This window comes from Ceratotherium simum, chromosome 6 (assembly GCF_057802395.1).
Source record: "Ceratotherium simum simum isolate JZ-2026a chromosome 6, ASM5780239v1, whole genome shotgun sequence".
NCBI classification, from domain to species: domain Eukaryota; kingdom Metazoa; phylum Chordata; class Mammalia; order Perissodactyla; family Rhinocerotidae; genus Ceratotherium; species Ceratotherium simum.
The window spans coordinates 68,745,674-68,768,911 of record NC_141905.1 but is presented as its reverse complement, the minus strand read 5'-3'; the positions used below and the strand labels follow the sequence as shown (position 1 = coordinate 68,768,911).

The 23,238-nt window shown below is 39.0% G+C and overlaps 1 long non-coding RNA gene across 2 annotated transcripts in view; it reads left to right on the top strand.

Moving 5' to 3' along the window:
* LOC147916893 (uncharacterized) overlaps positions 1-23,238 on the top strand; it is a 73,711-nt gene that overhangs the window by 15,582 nt on the left and 34,891 nt on the right. Inside the window, exons 5-6 of one of the 2 annotated variants that reach the window (XR_015552513.1) lie at positions 1,941-2,016; positions 2,964-3,107. This is a non-coding gene — a long non-coding RNA (uncharacterized LOC147916893). Of the gene's footprint in view, positions 1-1,940; positions 3,108-23,238 lie in introns of both variants that reach the window. The other variant, XR_015552512.1, reaches the window with a different exon arrangement.

Sequence of the window (23,238 nt, the reverse complement as noted above, 5' to 3'; positions counted from 1 at the left end):
TGTGAAAGAACAAATTTCTGTTGTTTTAAGTCACATAGTTTGTGGTAGTTATAGCAGCCCTAGGAAACTAATGCAAATATTTTGTGTTTTAATAAGATGTTTAATTCAGGAATATAGAACATTAGGAAAAAAGGAAAAATCACCCAAGCTTCTGTGTGTGAATCCAATCTCTTTCAGTCCTTCTTTAATGTAAATTTTTGTTGGTTGTAGTCATAGTATAATATTTTTTGTTTGTTTCTGTTGGACATTTATCATTAATTTTTTGACCATTTAGCATTTAAATCTTGATCCTCCTACCACATCTGCAAATGCTAGGGCCTCACTTCCTGACATCTCCTAAAGCTCATGAATAGACAGACACACCCTCCTCAGATCTGAACTAAAGGCTGCTGATGGGGAGATGCGGGGACTGCATGGGTGATCGCGATGTGCTGTTTGCGGACAGCTACACCCAGATTCTGGAGGCAGCAGTGCTGGTGACTCCAGGCCCAAATACCTCAGCCTGCCAGGCTGGCAGCCTCAGTGCCAGAGCCTGGTTTTGTGGGTGCCATGAATTACCTAATGTTGTTTAATATAATTTGGGGGGTGAAACTAACCAGAGTGGATTCCTAGTGCTTATAAGGAAAATTCTGGCTGATACAGCATCCTGCTCTTTTAATTTAACATTACATTGTAAGCAAACTCTGTAATGTTACATATCTCTGACCTTCCTTTAGAATTGCTGGATAATATTCGACTGTGTCAGTGTATAATGATAAATGTAGTAATTCTCCTGTTAGAAAAGTAGGTCATTTCAAAAGAAACCTGCAATGGATATATTTGTGTGTATAATTTGTTTTTCCTTTGTACTATTTTTTGATGAAAATTACGAGAAATATGCCCACTGGGTCACAGAGTGTGAACTCTGTATATCATTGTGCTTTCCTGAAAAGTAGTCATGATTTATATTGCTGCCAGCAGTGTATGAAAGTGCTACTTTTATTGCATTTTTATTTACATGGGGGGCTATTATCAATGACAAATATTTCTACTGTCTTCCTGGGTGAAGAACAGTACCGTGATGTTTTAATTTTCACTTCTCTGATTACTAGTGAGAATAACATTGTTCTGTTATTTTGTTTCCCAGTTGGGTAAACTGATTTTTCTGTTCAGCAGGCAGGAACTTAAGATAAACACACAGAAGCATGGGATGAGTGGAATGAGCATGTTTTCAAGGGTCAAGTCCAAAATTACTACACCTATTTGAGCAGAGTGGTCAACTAGATGAGGTTGTGATAGGGGATGGGGGATTCGACAGGTATGGATGCAATAAAGTCTTTCAGTCCTGAGATTTTTTTATTCTTCTTGGGAAAAAAGAAACACAGAAGCATGCTGTGCTTGCAGATGCTAAGTTCAGAGTGGCAGAATCACCAAGGAAAAATTCTGTCTCTTTCTAGTTTTGTTCTCACTTCTTTTCTTAAAAATTTTCTTTTTCCCATCATAGGAAACTAAATGTTGGTAACATTTCTCTAATGGCCACTTTCTGATCAGCGCCTTTTAAGAACTGCCAAGTTTTAACCTGACATTTTCTTTCCTTCATCTCAAGGGTCTTAAGATACAGCCTTGTAATCTTGTGGTTTCTTGACGATTGCTCACCAGTGGGTGGCAGCCTGTTGCTTTCAAGAGAGGCAGCTACAAGTGTTTGTGTGTAGAGGACGGGGAGTGGGAAGGATGGTGTGTAAGAGATAACTGGAATTCTGGGGCAGAGAAATGGCTGTTGAATCTGCTTGACAGCAGGTTCAATTTGGCAGTTTGCTTGACCGACTTCGAATAAAGAACAATTTAAAAAAACACATGCTTTATAAGCTTTAGGATCATTTCTGGGAAGTTCTGGGAGGCACCCTACAGAGAAAAAATGTGTGTTTGATATATATATTTTTTATGTTTCCAAACTCACAAAGAGATTTGATTTCATCAGAGAATACGGCACCTGGCACTGCCCCCCACCCCCAGGAGTCCATCACCCAGAGTCAGAGGGTAAGTAATAACCGGGTAATCACAAACTCCTCTTGCAAAGGATAAGGTTTGCATAGTGCTTGTGATCATTTCGCCCATGTTCTAAATTGTGGGGCTGGGAGAAAAGGGAGGAGTTTTTCTTAATTTCCAAAGGAAAAGAAATTTTGATCATTCTATTAAAAAGTTTAGGTGAATTGGGAAGCAGAAACCCCAGGGCTATGATTGTCTGTACACTGGCTAGTGAGGTCAACAAGTTTGTCTTTGCATCTCCAAACAGCTTTGCTCAAGCCATTCTAGAGGGAGGTAAGGAGCTTGAGAGCATGGAAAGAGCAGCAGATGATGAGTAAATAAGCCGGGGTTCTGGATCCTAGTATCATCAGTTAGCTGAGGGACTGGATGCATTCCTTCATGTCTCTGGGCAGGAATTTTTCAACTGCAAAATGAGAGAGCTGGACCAGACAGTCTCCAGGGCCAATCCTAGCTCTAAAATTCTGTAAGGCTTCCATCTTTCCCATCTTAAACTTCTCTAGGCAATCCAATCTCATATCTTTTAAAATTAATCTTTCCTTAAAATGGGCTCAGGACATATAATGTGTTGTATATTTTCTTCACGTTTCCCTCACTGAGAACTTCAGCATATCCCTTACTGCCATCCTTTTCCATGAGTATTTTGCTACACAGGCAGGTTCCTCTGGTGAGAAAGTCGGTGACCTCAGAATGTGTTCTCATTGACTTTGTGTGCTTCCTTTAATGGGCTGAGAGAGTCCTCTGAATTTCCTGCTTAGGTCCAGTAGATTGCTAAACAGCAATTCATTCATTCAATCATTCATTCAACAAATATGCATTGAGCGTCTACTGAGTTCCAGGTACTCTGCCAGGTGCAGTCATGCTTCCCAAGGGCTATTTGAGAATCTACCTTTCTCTTGCCTAAATACAAGTCTCTCTGCTCACCTCAATGATCTCCACAGGTGGAAGATCCTCAGATTCTCAGAACTTCTCTAGAAGCAAGAGTTGCAAGTGGGAGGATAGCCTGTCTCCCCATAGAACCTTCCCCACAGGGCTTGCACCTTAGTTAAGCAAGATGTAACATCAGAAGGCACCATGCTCTGAAGGTGAGTGGGATAAATCCTGAGCAAGGGGAGCCTTTTCTAATTTGCACAGAAGCATCATATGGGATGTGGTAGCTCTGCTTCCCAGGGTCTAAGCAACTGAGATTTTATTTCCTTCCCTCCCTCTTCTTAGATTCTTTCTCATTTTCATCTTTAGAGCTCCACTCCCACAGATGAGAGATTTTTCCCATTCTGGACCCCTCCACTTTTAACTTTTTTCCTTTGTAAAGAATGCTCAAAAATGCATTTAAACTTTTATGAAGCACTTGGTTTGTTATACTAATAAATCCTCTTTTGGTTTGTGAAACATTTGCAGTAAATATGATGAGTTTATATGGAAATTAAGGTAGCACCACATCTTTTTAATTAGACAGAGATATATGTAAAAGGAAACATGTCTACTGGATGGAGGAAGGATTGGGGTGGAGGAGAGTTTCTCCTCCATTGTTTTCATAGGTTACTTTGGAGATTGTTTGTTCACAGAGTCCATTGTGATGGAGTACCTCCCTCCACAGAAAGAAAGAGTAGGGGTCTGTCCTTTTCTGCACTGGGGAATTTATTCAAAATTCCCTCCCTCTCTCACTGATATTATTGATGTCACAGGCAAGGAAAGCAGTTTGCAGCTTTCTATGGAGAGTGACAAAGGCTCACCATTTGCCTGATACAGTCGTTCTCAACCATGGCTGCACATTAGAACTGTCTAGGGGCTTTCCAAAGCTCTTATATCTGGTCACCACCGCAGAGTAATGCATGACAATTAAAATCTCTGCAAATGGGGTTTGGGCATCAGTATTTCTTTAAAAGCCTCCCAGAATCTGTGCAGGGAGATTGAGGCTCAATGGCTTGTGTTTTCCAAGAGTTGGTTTGACAACAACACAGAGTAACTTAAGAGCATTGATGGGCCAAATTGAAGTCGCTCTGTTCTGTCCTTTGTCACACGAACACACATGCGTATGGCTCATTTGATATGGGATACAAAAGAGGAGTTTCACTGACAGACACAACACAGAGAGAACACAGATACGCACACAATCCTGATGAAAGACTCAGAGGCGTGTGTACACACACACACACACATACACCCGTGGTTAAGAGACTATGGTTCCTGATACACATATAGACATATATCTCAGTACAGAGGCACAGTCCTAGGACTTCATCGTAAAAAGTGCATAGACTCAGACAAACACACACATTTCACAACACAGACATGGAGACACATGTGCACAGGCACAGCCAGACATATAGTTCCATGGAGAACACATAGTTATACAGAGAAAGAGACACACACACAAGAGCTCACATGTATAGAAGTAGACCCAGATACACACAGAGATGCACAGAAGTTGACACACAGAGACCTATATTCAGAGATATGGAGGGGCACATAGAGGCACATTCAGACACTGTGCAGTGAAGAGACACATGCTCAGAAATGCACTTGGTAACTTTTAGGACTTTGTGTGCAAGATCTTGAAGCACAGTGAGGAATCATTGGCTTCCTTTCCATAGTAGAGGTCTTGCCTGTCTATTTCCAGGTGGATGTGGGGAATGGAGATAAAAGTTGTGTAGCTTCAGAGGAGGGAACGTACTAGCTTTCAAGAGAAATAGATCCTATTGAGAACTTTTCCTTCACATGACCCTGCAATCTTGGGAAAGGAACAGCAACAATAACAGCAACATAACAATGAAACTGTCACTTTGGTTGGGGTGCTGACAGCCCTGGAAAATAGAACAAAAGAGCTTTACAGTCTACTGATTTCTCTCACACCTGAACTCAAGCCTACCAGTTGTAGTGGGCTTTATAGGTAAAATGTCATTTTATCCTCAGAACAACTTAGTGAGCTAAGTTCTATTATTTATCCTCATTTTGTAGGTGTGGAAACTCAGGCACAGAGAGGTTAGGGAAGGAACCTTCTCTGGGTCACCCAGCAGTAGATTCAGATTCATGTCTGATTTGAGTCTGTGCTCTTCACTACCCCCAAAACTGCTTCTTCTCCTGCTGAGAGGGAGTTGCAATCCGGCTATTCTTTACAGATGAGAAGACAGAGGGTCAGAGAGGCTAAGCACCTCAGCCAGAGATCCTCAGGGGTAAACTCAAACTTTGAATCTGAGTGTCTGGTTCTTGGTCCAAGCCTGTCTTCACTACAGAGATGGACCTTTGGTTCATTCCTTTGGCTGTGTGTGAACTTGATAGTGTGGGGTGGTGATTCTGAGTGTAAGGACACAATGCTATGAATAAACAACAGTGGTCATGCTACGACTTTCTTCAGAGTCAGGATTTTATTTTCCTAAAAGACAAAGAGGTTGGAGGCCTTTTCTACTTCTCTCCACTCCTCTGTTTGCCTCTCTGAGAACTGGGCATCTGCCCTTTGTAATACACAGACCACTAGTACTTAAAAACTCTTGAATTTTAGTGTGTCCTGGCAGAGTGTCCAGAATATGTGTCCTGGCATCTCGTCCCTGGGGAGAGATGACCTCGATTTTGGGAGAATCTATTTTCCGTGCATGTGTGTCTCAAGGAATGACAAATCCTCACTGGATGGCAGCCATCTGGGTCATAGTGCCTCACTGTGGGATCCGCTCCAGTCCTTTCCCCAGCACTTGACTGTGGAGAGGGCTATGGCCCAGGGTATGCACGTGATGTCTCCTGTCAATCAACAGTCAGTCAAGGGTTTATGGAACATATATCATAGGCTTCTCCCTGTGACAGCTTCTGTGCTGGTTGCAAAGTGGGTGTTCCTGTTCTCAAGGGGTTTATGATTTAATTGAAGAGACAATTAAACTGATCAACTGATTAGAAACAATTAAACCAGAGGTTAGAGATTGGAAGTGGGATGACTGAATCTGACCAGGAGATAACTCCCCCTTCCCCAAACAGACCCATAATGCTTTAAAAATATCTTTAAATCAGTTGGCAATATTTATTTATTTATTTACTTTTTTATTTTTATTAATTAATTAATTTTTTGTTTATGGTAACATTGGTTTACATCATTGTATAAATTTCAGGTGTACATCATTGTACTTCTGTTTCTGTATGGATTACATCATGTTCTCATATTCACCACCCAAATACTAATTACAATCCATCAGCACACATATGTCCCTAATTATCCCTTTCGCCCTCCTCCCTCCCCCTTCCCCCTCTGGTAACCACCAATCCAATCTCTGTCTCTATGTGTTTGTTTGTTGTTATCATCTACTACTTAATGAGTGAGATCATACGATATTTGACCTTTTCCCTCTGACTTATTTCACTTTGCATAATACCCTCAATGTCCGTCCATGTTGTTACAAATGGCTGGATTTCATCGTTTCTTATGGCTGAGTAGTATTCCATTGCATATATATACCGCATCTTCTTTATCCATTAGTCCCTTGATGGGCACTTATGTTGCTTCCAAGTCTTGGCTATTGTGAATAACGCTGCAATGAACCCAGGGGTGCAGGTATGTTTATGCATTGGTGTTTTCACATTCTTTGGATAAATACCCAGCAGTGGAATAGCTGGATCGTAGGGTAGTTCTATCCTTAATTTTTTGAGGAATCTCCATACTGTTTTCCATAGTGGCTGCACCAGTTTGCACTCCCACCAGCAGTGTATGAGATTTCCCTTCTCTCCACGTCCTCTCCAACACTTGTTGTTTCCTGTCTTGTTAATTATAGCCATTCTGACAGGCATGAGGTGATATCTCATTGTAGTTTTGATTTGCATTTCCCTGATAATTAATGATGTTGAACATCTTTTCATGTGTCTCTTGGCCATCTGTATATCTTCTTTGGAAAAATATCTGTTCAGGTTGTTTGCCCGTTTTTTAATTGACAGTTTTTTTGTTGTTGAGATGCATGAGTTCTTTATATATTTTGGATATATCCTTATCAGATGTATGGTTTGCATCTGATACATCCTTATCAGATGTACGGTTAGCAAATATCTTCTCTCATTTGTTAGGTTGTCTTTTCATTTTGTTGATGGTTTCCTTTGTTGTGCAGAAGCTTTTTAATTTGATGTAGTCCCATTTGTTTATTTTCTCTATTGTTTCTCTTGCCCAGTCAGACATGGTGCTTGAAAATATGTTGCTAAGACCGATGAAGAAGAGCATACTGCCTATGTTTTCTTCTAGAAGTTTCATGGTTTCAGGTCTTATATTCAAGTCTTTAATCCATTTTGAGTTAATTTTTGTGTATGGTGTAAGGTAATGGTCTACTTTCATTTTTTTGCATGTGGCTGTCTAGTTTTCCCAACACCATTTGTTGAAGAGACTTTCCTCGCTCCATTGTATGTTCGTGGCTCCTTGTCAAAGATTAGCTGTCCATAGATGTGTGGGTTTATTTCTGGGCTTTCGATTCTATTCCGTTGATCTGTGTGTCTGTTTTTGTGCCAGTACCATGCTGTTTTGGTTACTATAGCTTTGTAGTATATTTTGAAATCAGGGAGTGTGATATCTCCAGCTTCGTTCTTTTTTCTCAGGATTCCTTTAGCAATTCGGAGTCTTTTGTTGTTCCATATAAATTTTAGGATTCTTTGTTCTCTTTCTGTGAAAAGTGTTGTTGGAACTTTGATTGGGATTGCATTGAATCTATAGATTGCTTTAGGAAGTATGGACATCTTAACGATGTTAATTCTTCCAATCCAAGAGCATGGAATATCTTTCCATTTCTTTGTGTCTTCTTCAATTTCTTTCAGCAATGTTTTATAGTTTTCAGTGTACAGATCTTTCACCTCTTTGGTTAAGTTTATTCCTAGGTATTTTATTCTTTTTGTTGCAATTGTAAATGGGATTGTATTCTTAATTTCTCTTTCTGATAACTCATTGTTAGAGTATAGAAATGCAACTGATTTTTGTATGTTGATTTTGTATCCTGTAACTTTACCATATTCGTTTATTACTTCTAAAAGTTTTCTGGTGGATTCTTTAGGGTTTTCTGTATATAAAATCATGTTATCTACAAATAGTGACAGTTTTATTTGTTCCTTTCCAATTTGGATCCCTTTTGTTTCTTTTTCTTGCCTGATTGCTCTGGCTAGGACTTCCAATACTATGTTAAATAGAAGCGGTGAAAGTGGTTATCCTTGTCTGGTTCCTGTTCTTAGAGGGATAGCTTTCAGTTTTTCACCATTGAGGATGATATTAGCTGTGGGTTTGTCATATATGGCCTTTATTATGTTGAGGTACTTTCCTTCTATACCCATTTTATTCAGAGTTTTTATCATAAATGGATGCTGTATCTTGTCAAATGCTTTCTCTGCATCTGTTGAGATGATCAAGTGATTTTTCTTCTTCATTTTATTAATGTGGTGTATCATGTTGATTTATTTGTGAATATTGAACCATTCCTGCATCCTTGGAATAAATCCCACCTGATCATGATGTATAATCTTTTTAATATATTATTGTATGCAATTTGCTAGTATTTTGTAGAGGATTTTTACATCTATGTGCATCGGTGATATTGGCCTGTAATTTTCTTTTTTTGTGTTGTCCTTGTCTGGTTTTGGTATCAGGGTAATGTTGGCTTCGTAGAAAGAGTTAATTCCTCAAATTTTTGGAAGAGTTTGAGAAGGATAGGTATTAAGTCTTCTTTGAATGTTTGGTGGAATTCACCAAGGAAGCCATCTGGTCAGGGACTTTTATTTTTGGGGAGGTATTTGATTACTGTTTTGATCTCCTTACTGGTGATTGGTCTATTCAAATTCTCTATTTCTTCTTGGTCCAGTTTTGGAAGGTTGTATGAGTCTAAGAATTTATCCATTTCTTCCAGATTGTCATTTGGTTGGCACATAGCTTTTGATAGTGTTCTCTTACAATCTTTTGTATTTCTGAGATGTCTGTTGTAATTTTTCCTCTTTCATTTCTGATTTTACTTATTTGAGCCTTCTGTCTTTTTTTCTTGGTGAGTCTAGCTAAAGGTTTGTCAATTTTGTTTATCTTTTCAAAGAACCAGCTCTTGGTTTTATTAATTTTTTCTATTGTTTTTTTAGTCTCTATTTCATTTATTTCTGCTCTGATTTTTATTATTTCCTTTCTTCTACTGATTTGGGGCTTTGTTTGTTCTTCTTTAGGTGCATTGTTAGATTGTTTATTTGAGATTTTTCTTGTTTATTGAAATAGGGCTGTATTGCTATAAATTTCCCTCTTAGAACTGCTTTTGCTGTATCCCATGAATTCTGGCATGTTGTATTTTCATTTTCATTTGTCTCCAAGTATTTTTTGATTTGTCCTTTGAGTTTTTCATTGACCTAATCATTGTTCAGTAGCGTTTTGTTTAATCTCCACATATTTGTGGCTTTTCTGATTTTCTTCCTATCGTTTATTTCTAGTTTCATACCATTTGGTCAGAAAAGTTTCTTGGTATTATGTCAATCTTCTTAAATTTATGTAGACTTCTTTTGTGGCCTAATATGTGATCAATCCTGGAGAATATTCCATGTGAATTTGAAAAGAATGTGCATTCTTTGGTTTTTGGATGGAATGCTCTGTATATATCTACTAGGTCCATTGGTTCTAGTGTGTCATTTAAGGCCAATGTTTCCTTATTGATCTTCTGTTTGGATGATCTATCCATTGGTGTAAGTGGAGTGTTAAAGTCCCCTACTATTATTGTGTTACTGTCTATTTCTCTTCTTATGTGTGTTAATAATTGCTTTATATATTTAGGTGCTCCTGCGTTGGGTGCACAGATATTTACAAGTGTTATGCCCTCTTGTTGGATTGTTCCCTTGATCATTATGTAGTGCCCTTCTTTGTCTCTTTTTACAGTTTTTGTTTTAAAATCTATTTTGTCTGATATGAATACTGCTACCCCAGCTTTCTTTTCATCGCTATTAGCATGGAGTATCTTTTTCTATCCCTTTACTTTCAGTTTGTGAGTGTCTTTAGGTCTGAAGTGTGTCTCTTGTATGCAGCATATATATGGGTCTTGTTTTTTCATCCAGTCAGCCACCATATGCCTTTTAATTGGAGCATTTAGTCCATTGACGTTTAAAGTAGCTATTGATAAGTATGCACTTACTGCCATTTTTTAACTTTTTTTTCTCAATGTTTTAGTGGTTCTTCTCTGTTCTTGTCTTCTTCTCTTGCTCTCTTCTCTTGTGGTTTGATGGCTTTCTTTAGTATTATGTTTGGGTTCCTCTCTCTTAGTTTTTTGTGTATTTATTATAGGTTTCAGGTTTGTGATTACTGTGGGGTTCATATATAGTAACCTACGTATATAGCAGTCTATATTAAGTTGACATTCTCTTTAGTTTGACCTCTGTCTGAAAGCTCTACTCTTTAACTCTCCTCCTCCCACATTTTATGTTTTTGATATCATATCTAACCTCTTTTTTGTGCATTTGTATCCATTACCCTCTTATCATGGAAATAGATAATTTTTCCTATTTGTGGTCTTCTCTTTTCCCCTTAAATAAGTCCCTTTATCATTTCTTGTAGTACTGGTTTCTTGGTGACAAACTCCTTTAATTTTTGCTTGTCTGGGAAAGTTTTTATCTCTCCTTCCATTTTGAATGATAACCTTGCTGGGTAGAGTATTCTTGGCTGCAAGTTTTTTCTTTTTAGCACTTTAAATACATTGTGCCACTCTCTTCTAGCCTGTAAGGTTTCTGCTGAGAAGTCAGCTGATAGCCTGATGGGGTTTCCTTTGTATGTAACTTGTCTTTCTCTTGCAGCTTTTAGGATTCTCTCTTTATCTTTAATTCTGGACATTTTAATTATGATGTGTCTTGGTGTGGGCTTCTTTGGGTTTATCTTGTTTGGTGCTCTCTGTGATTCCTGTACCTGATGTCTGTTTCCTTCCTTAGGTTAGGGAAGTTTTCATCTATTATTTCTTGAAATAGATTCTCTGCCCCTTTGTCTCACTCTTCTCCTTCTGGGATGCCTATAACACGGATGTTAGTGCACTTGATGTTGTCCCAGAGGTCTCTTAGACTGTCCTCACTCTTTTTAATTCTTTTTTTTTTTTATCTGTTCAGCTTGGATGATTTCTTCCAGTCTTTCGTCCAGCTCGTAGATCCATTCTTCTGTATCCTCTACTCTGCTTTTGAGTCCCTCTAGTGAATTTTTCATTTCCAGTACTGTATTCTTCATTACTGATTGGTTCTTTTTAATATCTTCCATTTCTTTGTTGATGTTCTCACTGAGTTCATCCATTCTTTTCCCAAGATCAGTGAGCATCCTTAACACACTTTCTTTGAACTCTCTTTCATGTATGTTGCTCATTTCTGTTTCACTTAGTTCCTTTTCTGGGGTTTTTCCTCTTCCCTTACTTGGAACATATCCTTTGCCTCCTCATTTTGCCTCTTTCCCTGTGCTTGTGTGTATGTATTAGGTAGGTCAGCTACGTCTCCTGCTCTCGGAGAGGTCACCTTATATAAGTGATGCCTTATGAGGTCTGGCAGTGTGCTTCCCTCTGCTCCAAATGTTCCAGGAGTGACCCCTATGTGGGCTAAGTGTGTCCTTTGTTGTGGCGGGGTTGCTCTTCCTGTAGGTGCCCAGGGAGGCTGAGCTATGCCCCTGGCCAGCTGTTGTAATGCTCAGCTGCGTGTAGTTGTTGTGGGCCCTTCAGTCTCTTTATTGGGTGTGGGGTGTTCCAGCACAGTTGGCTGCAAGGTCTAATAGCACATTTGTGTTGCTGTATTTCTATTAAGTGAGTAGGCCCCCAGCATGGCAGGTTGTTAGGCTCAGGGGCTTACAATTGCTATAGGCCTCTAGCCTTTAGGTCTCTTGTCAGCTCTCTGAGGATTGCAGCCTGGTGGGGCTGGCCTCAGGCATGAGAGCACCCAATTGTTTCAGGCTTTGAGAGGTGGGGTCAACCCCCTATGTGGCTCTTTGAGAAGCACAAGTCTTCTTCAGCTGACAAGCCACTGCCCACAGGTCCACACACACAGTCAACACAGTCCTGCCCCATGAGAGTGACCCGACCTCCTGAAGTGGACCCAGTCTCTCCACGGCGGGAGCCCCACACACTCCACCACTGCCCTACTCTCTCCACTCACTCCTTGCACACACCCTTCCCCACAGAGGTGGACCCAGTTGCCAGGCTGTGGAGAATCCAGGTAGCTCCCTTAGCAGGCCCACAAGTTGCCTGAGGGCTTATTGTTGGGTGGGGCCAGTCCCTAGGGTGGGCTGCCTGCCCTGGCTGAGCTGGATTAAATCGGTGCTCTAGTGGGTGGGGCAGACCCTGGGCTAGCAGGCCCCAGGGAGAACTCCAATGGCATCTGCCAGCGTCTGTGTCAGCACGCCCACACCAGGCCACAACAATGGCCGCCGCTGATGTCCCAGTCTCTGGAGAGATCTGACCTCTCACCGAGATGCACTCAGAGCCTATCAGGTGAATCTCTTTTCACGAAAGGACTATGCACCTTTCTTTCTGGTGATTTTAGGTTGCTTTCTGAAACGGGTGAGTTTGTGCATAGGCCCTTTATGAGCTGGCTTTAATTTCTTTGTGAACCAGCTTTTCTGGGGGTACTCACCAGTGTTTTAGTAGCAGGCAAAGTCAGATATTATTCCACTCGTCTCGATTGTGCTGGGTCCAAAAATGCCTATAGTGGGGGCACTCCCAGCTCAGGGCCCCACTCCTCCAGGGAGGGCTGTGTACCTTTGGGCTGCTCCTGGGCAGCCGTGAAGCACTGTGGCTTGTGAAGGTGGCATTTTTGCCCTCCCAAAGGGAATTTCTACCTCTTCCACCTCAATTAGGATTGCTGTTTGTTACAGGAATTCCTCTTATCCAGTTTTCAGTTCTCTCTCAGGGGTAATTTTTCCACGAGTAGTTGTAAATTGGCTGTGTCCGGGGGAGGAGGTGAGTTCAGAGTCTGCCTACGCTGCCATCTTGACTTCTCCCCCCAGTTGGAAATATTTAAATATCATAGTATTTCACATAAAACATTTGGATTCCTATGTTCTGTTGAAGAAAAAAGTAGATCTGGCAACTCTGAGCTTGTGCCACATAGAAATAATTGGCTAGAGCTGAGTAGCAATTGCTTTTGAGATAAGACGTGTGCTATTCCATTCCCCACTCTTTATAGTCTTCCATTTTGGCCCTCTTTATGCATTGAGATCACCTGCCTGGATGCTGCAGCTGTCTAATTCATTCCCATGCTAGGCATAAGGTAATATCAAAGCTCAGTGATACATGTCATAGGAAGTTGAGGAGGGAAGCTCGGTGAGGGCTGGAACAGTCAAGGAAAGCTTCATGAAGGAAGTGGTAACTAATCTGAACTGTAGCAAATTCAGGATTCAGTTGAGGGGATGGAGTGTTGAATGTACTTATGTGGAGGGTACTAAAAAGAGGGTCAAAAGATGAGTGCAAAGTTAAATTCTGAATGGATTAAAGGCCTAAATGTGAAAAGAAAAATCTTTGGACATTTAGGATCAAATGCACAGACTATTTATTTTATTCGAACTGGGAAGAATTTAAAGACCTAAAAAGCCCAAACTATGAAGGAAAATATTCAGAAGTTTGACTTTACTAAGTTAAAAAAAATCTGTTTACCTAAAAACACAGAAGATAAAGTCAAAAGACGAGCTGAAGACAGGGAGTATATTTGCAATGCATAAAATAGAAGATAAATATCCAGAATTCACTAAATAAACACTCCCACAAATCAACAAGAAAAAGAAAAACAACTCAATGGAAAAATGTATAAAATACGTGAACATTCCATCGACAGAAAGGAAAACACAATGGCCAATAAATAATGAAAAGATGCTCAGCCTCAAAAATTTTATCTGGGGAATGCAAAGTAAAACAAACAAGATATTTCATAAATATCGTATTGGCACAAATTTTAAAATGTGACAAGGGGCTGGTAAGCATGTTGAAGTTGGCACTTTCACATACTGCCTATGGTAGAGGGGCTTGGTACAAAACCTGAGGAGAATAGGCCTTGTATTAAGTTATTAAAATGTATAACAACAACCACATGAAGGAGTAAGGAAGGAAGGAAGGGATACTGTTTTAAGGTTTTTATGTTATACATGAAGGGGTAAATTATTATTTGAAGATAGACTGTGATGAGTTAAAGATGCATATTTTAACCACAGAGCCAACTACTAACAAAACAAAACAAGGAAGTATAATTAAGGAGCCAAAGTGGAGCCATAATAAAATATAGTATTCTATTAATCCAAAAGAAGGTAGGAGAAAAGAGACAAAGAAAAGGTTGGATGTGTAGAAAATAAAAAGCAAAATAGTAGATTTAAACATAATATTGATAACTAAATGATCTAAATACACAAAAGTGGAGATTGTAAAACTGCGTTTAAAAAGAAGATCTACTTATATTGAATTTGTAAGAAACACGTTATAAGTAAAAAGACAGATAGGTTTAATGAAAAGGACTGAAAATATATTCAAAATATATTTAATACAGTGAGTAATCATGAGAGAGCTATAGTAGCTGTGTTGTATCAGAAAAAATAGTCTTCAAAACAAGGAAGATTTCCAGGGATAAAGAGGAAAATTTCGTAATGATAAAAGGATCAATGCATCAACAAAACTTAGCAATCCTAAATGCATATGCACAATAACATATTTTCAAAAGGGATAAAGCAAAATTTGGTGTTACTGAAAAGAGGAAGAGATAAACCTATAATTATGAGTGGAGATTTCAAAACATTCCTCTAAAATTTGATTTACTAATTGCCACAGAAAAGCAGTACTAATATAAAAGACTTGAACAGTACTGTTAACCAACTCGAACTAATTGACGTTTGTAGAACACAGCAGTCAATAAGAGCAGAAAACAGTCCTTTCAAGTACATATGGAATGCTTAGGATGACCACATGCTGAGCCATAAAACAAATCTCAGTAACTTATGAAGATTGAAGTCGCACAGAGTATGTTCTGTGACCATAATGAAGTAAATTAGAAACCAATACCAGGAAGATATCTTGGAAATCCCTGAAACTTGGAATTAAATAACACACTTCTAAATAATTAATGGGTCTAGGAAGAAATTATCAGGGAAAATAGTTTTAACTGAATTTTTCTTCAGTTAAAACTTCAAAATTTGTGGGATACACTAAAGTGGTGATTGTGGGGAATATATGTATACATATATATGTGTGTACCTAGACTGGAAACTTACAAGAATTATATCACAGTGTTAATGTCAGGTCCGGGGATGAGATTACAGAGTGATTACAATGTATGCCTTGAAACTTTCTATAGTTCTTAGTTCTCCACAAAGAACTGACATTATCTTGATATTCAGAGAAAAATGATATTAATAAAAAACAGAGATTCATAGATATTTTGTAACTTTCCCAATCTCCAACAGCTGGCCAAGGATTTGACCTAGCTGTATCTCAGTTAGAAAACCCATGTCCTTATCACTATGCTGTGCTGTTTCCCTGTAATAATCTGTGGGGAAACACCTGTCTTAGTTAAGCATACCACGGTACACAGGTCCTTTTTGTCTTCAGGCACTCAGAAATGTTTGTGATTCTTATTAATAAAACTCATTCAACTTAACATAACTGTATTAGAAGAGTTCAGAGTGTGGCTATATTCTCTACATGAACTCCACTGAACCTTTAGCAGAAACCAAGTTGCTGCGATGGCAAAGACCAAGAGGAAAGATCCGCCAAGTCCATTTAAGGAGATCCTTGGAGCTGTCCTGATTCCCATCCTTCCTCTTGGATTTAGTAAGATACCTGGTATCTTGTCCTATTTGCTTAAGTTGGTTTTTGTTACTCTAGATCAAAAGAACCTAATGTCCTTAATCAAGCTTACCCAGACATGAAGTAGCTACTGGGGATTCAAATACAGATTGGTTGAACTCCGGGACACACAACCGTTTATATTCATCTTCAAACAGTACAGATAATAATTGCTGTCCAATAAGAAATTGTAATCTATAGACATTTGTTTTGAAGAATAAAATGGACATTTGGGTAACTTTTCCTCATTCATGTCTGATTGATTTAAATGCTTTTTCTTTTTTTTCTAGATCACATTTGGCTTATTTTTAATGAAAAAAAGAGACATCTTACTCATTTAGGAACTTTTCCTTCCCCCCTTCTCCACTTCCCAGTAGCACATTTCCTGGTTCAAAAATCTTTCTGGAGTTTTCTTGGCAAGAATTCCAGTTTTCAGAGGTTTTCTGGTAAGATCAAAATACAGATAACAGGACAAGTAGGTGAATGTGCTGGTTCCTCCCTGTTCCCTCATAAGGAATGGAGCTGGCTCTCAAACCTAATTAGTTTCATGGTGTTCAGGGATTCTACGGAGGTGACTGACAACAGTGGGCTTTTCTATATTCCAGAAGATCATGTTAACTCTGGGAATTCAAACCACAGATCCCAGCTCCCCTGCAAACATCTGCTGCTCATTGATAGCACCGTCAGGCGCTTATTTCAGCTCTTCACTCTGTTGTGAAAGCATCTGTGCAGCTGCCTTCCTGAAGTTGTTTATTCTGAAATGACAGGCTGGAAGCATAGGCCAAATAGAGTAGGTTTGCTGAACGCTACAAGTTCATTTGATGGTTTCCCTGCTCCTGAATGAACTTTCTGATGCCTTCACCTTGTCACAGTCTGAAGCACATCAGTTCATTACATTTGGGAAAAATACATATTAATGTGTTCAGTAAGTAACTTGGGAAGAAATGTGTTTATCTTATTTCACCAAAAGCTGATGGGCATGCATTTCCTAACATGAATAATTTACTTAGAGGAGGGTGATTATGATCACACAGCTTGGATTACATCTGTCACAGGTACTCTTTCAGTGCTTCCTGGAGAAGTGATTATTTTTAATACATCCATACCTTTTGCCCTGTTCAATTAGTAGCTCCTTGAATTATTGATTTCACAATATAATTTTCAGTGGTGTCATCAGGCTAGCTTCATGAGCATGCCACCTGTGCAGGTACTTAGAAGGGCCCCACATTTGGTTTAATACTCTGCAGTTGCTGTCTTGAAATTCTTAACACATTTTGAACAAGGAGCTCTGAATTTTCATTTTATATTGGGCCCCTGCAGATATGTAGCTGGTTCTGGGTGTCATTGAGCTGCAGGGACATTGGAGTGGGGTAGTCAGAGCCAGGTAATGAAATGAGCAAAGACTTTGGTCACTGGGCAGCTGTGTGACCTGCAGTAAGTTTGGTCCTTGGTTTTCTCAATAAGAAATAAATATACAACTACCCCTACTGACTCCCAAATTCTTGTGATGCTTAAATGACATGAGGCTTGTGAAGATACAATGTAAGCTTCATGAGTAATCTGTATATGTTAGTATTATCCATTCATTTACTTTTTCTTAGACCTGAAGCCAACGTATGACTTTGGAACCAGTTGATTAACCCTGAAGTCTTTGTGGCTGGGAAATATCTGTTGTAGGGCAAATTGTTTCATCCTAGCTTACCTGCTAGAAATTTTCACCTACTGAACTATCTTAATATCTATATTCTTTAGCATTTGGGCCATATAATGGCTACTGTTTTAGTTCATTTCTCCTCCTTGGCTTCACGATACATCACTTGACATCCTAGAATTATTAAAAGCCAGACCTCAACTGAATAAGAATCTGAAGAGGAACCCAGGATTTTGCATTTGTTTCGTTTTTGGTGGAAAGAGGGTCAGCTTTAGTGTCAGAATTAGCTCTGCCCGTTTTGCTAGCTGTGAAAATGGGAAAAAAACAAGTGAGAATTTTCAGAGTTGTTGTGAGGCTACAAAATCACTTCTGTAAAGTGCCTAGTTCTGTAGTGCCTCAATTGGTGGGGACTATCATTATTTGTTTTTCGTCTTTTATTGTGTACTCTTGTTTCATGAATGTTGTGTGCTTGTGTACGTGTATATCCTTCTAAAGTCTCTGAGGTCGTATATTGTGGTTTCCTTTTCTTTTTAATCTGCTACAGCTTCCAGTACAGTGCTGAGCATTTAACAAAGAGGTTCATGAAAACTATTTTTTGATTGATTTTTTTGACAGAAATGAAATTAAAAATCAACTCAGATCTGTCAAACGCATTTAAAAACACCAAAATTGCATTCTGGAAGATTCACTACAGATTTCAATAAAATTCTAAGAGCATTTGCTCATCTGTGTCTAGGTTACAGAGACATTTTTTAATAATCAGCCAGTGGAGCCCATCAGTTTAGCAATTCCATTTGGAGGACTGGTATATTGTCCTGAGTCATTCCATGCTATACAGGACTGTGAGAAGGAAGCTGTGCGTAAGTTTCGAGGACAGTGCCTGGGTATTGTTTCTGAAAGGACTAATGGGAGTCCTATGTTTTATAAGCTGGAGATACGAGGGGTGTGTGTGGTATAAAGTATTGCTCAGGAGGGTGGTACCTGAACACAGAGAACAAGACTGGGACACAGCTGGGGAACCAGAAGCCGTGCAATAGTATCAAAATAACGAGGAACGTGCCTGGAGAGTAAAGACAACTGTCAGCACTGAATCTTACCTTTCTGGAAATCCCAACGAGAAGAATGGTCTGGTCTTAGTTAAGGTTCCCTGGATTTGTGGAGGAGAGTAAAGGGAAAGGGTGAAAAACACAAGTCTTGTCTGCTTCAAGCCTGGATTGATCTTAGAATTAGAGCAGAACTGAACCTATAGATGGGAGACCAGTGGGCTCAGTGGTGGCGGACTGTGGAAATGAAGATTAAGGGAGATCAGGCAGAGGGGCAGAGTCTCTCTCCGCTGAGCACACTGCATCACTGTGTGAGCTCCCCTGCTATTATCTACACTGAGCTGGGAAGCAGGCAGAAGTTAGAGCAGACTGGAGGCTCATATGCATGTTTTATGTGGCTTTTTTTTCATACATAGCACACACAGTGTTTAAGCCAGATAGAGCCTCGGTGTTCCGTGATTCCCACCCTCTAATATTCATGCACTGTGTCCTCCCCTCCCCTGAGTGTGGGCAAGAATTGTGATTTACTTCTAGCCAAAAGCCTATGTCAAGGGAAAAGGGATTTTGCAGATGTATTTAAGGCTCCAAGTCAGTTGAGTTTTATTTAAACAAAGTGATTTATCCTGGGTTGACCAGGCTTAATTAAGTGAAAGCCCTTAAAAAAGGGCCTGTGCCCTTCCTGAGGTGAGAGATTCTTCTCATGGGCCTGGGTTTCACGGGTTCAGATCCTGGGTGCGGAGCTACACACCACTCATCATGCTGTGGCAGCGTCCCACATACAAAATAGAGGAGGATTAGAACAGGTGTTAGCTTAGGGTCAATCTTCCTTACCAAAAAAAATAAAAAAACAAAAAAAACCCCGCAAGGCTGGCTCATCGAGTTATGAGGAAATGAATCTGAATGAGCAGATGCTTCCCCAGTCAATCCTCTACCTGGGAATTCAGCCTTGCTGGCATCTGTGTTGCAGCCTTATGGGACTGAGCACAGGACCAGATGAGCCGTGCTCAGACTCCTGACCCACAGAAACTGTGAGATAACACGTGTGTGTTGTTTTACAATGCTAAATTTGTGGTAATTTGTTATGCAGCGATAGAAAACTAATGCAGTGTTTTAAAAAGTAATGTTACTAGGCAGGAGTTACTCCCGGTATTTTATTTTACTTCATTTTTTTCAGCTTATTTGAGGTATAGTTGACAAATAAAAATTGTGTATATTTAAGGTGTACAACGTGATGATTTGCTATACATATACATTGTGAAATGATTACCACAATCAAGCTAATTAGCACATCCATCACCTCACATGGTTACCTATTTCTTGTGATGAGAATACTTAAGATTTACTCTCTTAGGAAATTTCAAGTATATAATACAGTATTACTAACTATAGTCACCATGCTGTACATTAGACCTCCAGAACTTATTCATCTTACAACTGAAAGTTTGAACACTTTGGTCAAGATTTCCCCATTTTCCACACCCCCCAGACCCTGGAAAGCACCATTCTATTCTCTGGTTCTATGAATTTGATTTTTTTAGATTCCACATACTAGTGAGATCCTACAGTATTTGTCTTTCTCTGGCTGGCTTTTTTCACTTAGCATAATGTCCTCCAGATTCATACATGTCACAAATAGCAGGATTTGCTTCTTTGTTATGGCTGAATAATATTCCATTATAATATAATAATATTCTGTATACATATATATCACATTTTCTGTATCCATTCATCCATCATTGGGCACTTAGGTTGTTTCTATGTCTTGGCTATTGTAAATAATGCTGTAATAAACATGAGCGTGCAGATATCTCTTTGAGATCCTGATTTCAATTACTTTAGATATATACCCAGAAGTAGGACTGCTGGATCACGTGGTAGTTCTATTTTTAATTTTCTGAGGAATATCCATACTGTTTTCCATAGTGGCTGTACCAATTTAGATTCCTACCAGCAGTGCTGGTAGGATGGTTTCATAATAACCATCTTAACAGGTGTGAGGTGATAACTCATTGTAGTTTTGATTTGTGTTTCCCTGATGATTACTGATGTTGAACACCTATTCATGTACCTATTGGCCGTTTGTATGTCTTCTTTGGAAAAACGTTTATTCAGTTATTTTGCTCATTTTTTAAACAGGTTATTTGTTTTTTTGCTATTGAGTTGTATGAGTTTCTTATACATTTTGGATATTAACTCCTTATCAAATATGTGGTTTGAAAATATTTTCTTCCATTCCATAGGTTGTCTTTTCATTTTGTTGATTATTCCCTTTACTATGTAGAAATTTTTTAGTTTGCTGTAGTTCTACCCATTTATTTTTATTTTTGTTGCTTATGCTTTTGGTGTCTTATTCAGAAGTTGTTGCCAAGGCCAATGTCAAGGAGTTTTTCCCTATGGTTTCTTCTAGGAGTTTTATGGTTTCACGTCTTACATTTAAGTCTTTAATCCATTTTGAGTTAATTTTTGTGTATGGTGTAAGATAAGGATCTAGTTTCATTCTTTTGCATGTGAATATCTAGCTTTTCCAACACCAGTTATTGAGAAGACTATTCTCTCCCTATCACATATTCTTGGTGATCTTGTCAAAGATCAGTTGACCATATTCATGGGTTTATTTCTGGGCTCTCTATTCTGTTCCATTGGTTTTTGTGTCTGTTTTTATGCCAGTACCATACTGTTTTGATTACTATAGCTTTGTAATATAGTTTGAAACCAGGCAGTGAGATGCCTCCAACTTTGTTCTTCTTGCTCAAGATTGCTTTGGCACTCAGGGTCTTTTGTGGTTCCATATGAATTTTAGAACTGTTTTTTCTATATCTGTGAAAAATGCTTGGAATTTTATCGGGGATTGTATTGAGTCCATAGATTGCTTTGGGTAGTATGGACATTTTAACAATATTAATACTTCCAATGCATGAACATGAGATACTGTTCTATTTATTTGTGTCTTCTTCAATTTCTTTCATCAAAGTCTTATAGTTTTCAGTGTACGCATTGTTCATCTCCTTGCTTAAAATTATTCCTATTTTATTCTTTTCGAAGCTGTTGTAAATGCGATTGTTTTACTTCCGGATCTCAGGAGCTTCACACTTTTCCCTGCTGATATTTACATGCCTTCTAGGCATGCACGTTTGCAAACTCTTAGGTGAAGACCTTGGATGGCCACAGGGGCTCACTGTTGTCTCTTTCAGGCATTAAAACTGTTCTTCCTCATGTTACTGCATATTCTATGATTCAGACCTATGTATCTTTGAGCTTTCTTCTGTAAAGGCAGTGGGAAGTCAGACCAACAGGAGAACAAAGGTTGAGTTTGTATTCTGAATCACAATTCAGAAGGCTATATGGCTCCCAGACAGTTTTGACTTGTGTGTCTTAGGTATCAAGGAGTTTGGGGAACCAGAGACTTGTGTGAAAGTTTATAATTGTAAGAGGTCAAAGCAAAAGTGGTCCCGTGCTCAGGCAAGCAAGGCAGGCTGAATTTTCGGGCAGTCCAAATCAGAGGTCAAGGAAGACTAATGCTCCAAAACCCTGGCAGACAGTAAATCAAGCCTAGACATCAGTCATCTGAGCTTCACGATGAACTCAATTTAGAAAAAGGTCTCTCTTGGCCAAGAATGCCTGATACACAGTGCTCTTTCCCACCAGACTAGCAGTGATCCCAAGCGTGAGACTGCTTGAGCTGGAGCTCTGATACACGTGTGTTCCTGGCTGAGCAGGCCAGCTAACAGTTCATGCTTAAACATATTGCAGGCTTAAGGAAGTTGTCTCCCTTTCTTGCTTACCAGGCTCAGAAAAATTATCTTTGTCAAGTAAATAATAGAATAACTATGTCTGATGTGGATACAAACACAGACAGTCATTGTGAAAGGTGTGACTGCATGCGCAGATATCTTCCTACTTATTGGAATGCAAGTTTAGCTGATTCCCGTCAATACCTCATTATCATAGAACAATTTACCACTTTCAAAATACATTTTGGGGCTGGCCTTACGGCAGCCTGGTGGTGGTTAAGTTCATGCACTCCGCTTCAGCAGCCTGGGGTTTGCAGGTTTGGATCCCAGGCACGGACTTATGCCCCGCTCATCAAGCCATGCTGTGGCAGCATCCCATATACAAAATAGAGGAAGATGGACATAGATGTTAGCTCAGGGCTAATCTTCCTCAGCAAAAAGAGGAAGATTGGCAACAGATGTTAGCTCAGGGCCCATTTTCCTCACACAAATATATATATATATATATATATTTTTTTTTTGAACCTTTAGTTTTTATTTATTATGATTTTTATAGAAAAAAATTTCGATGACATTAACAACTGGCTCAGGTTTTTTTTTGCATTTCTTTACCATTTTTGTTCAAAAGCATCATAATTTTTACATTATTATACTTATAATATAATACTATTTTCTGCATTTTTTTTCCCACTTATTATTTCATCATAAACATTTCTCGCAGAGAAACATAGTCTCCATGGAATAATCTTTAATGGTAACATTCAATTGCATATGCCTAGTATAAATTACTTAAAGAATATTGAGTAAAATAAAGGACACTTCAGAGGTTTTCTCTTGTTTGTTATTATGAAGAGGTTTCTTTCTTCTTTTGATTATTTCTTTATTAACTGTATTACCAGATTAATGGTTCAAAATATGAAATGTCTTGTTAAGTTTTAGACTAATACTCACAACTTAAACGATGTGAGCAAAGTGCATATTATTTTTCCCATTTTACAGGCTGGGAAGCAGTCTAAGAGAGTTAAGTGATTTTTCCAGTTTTG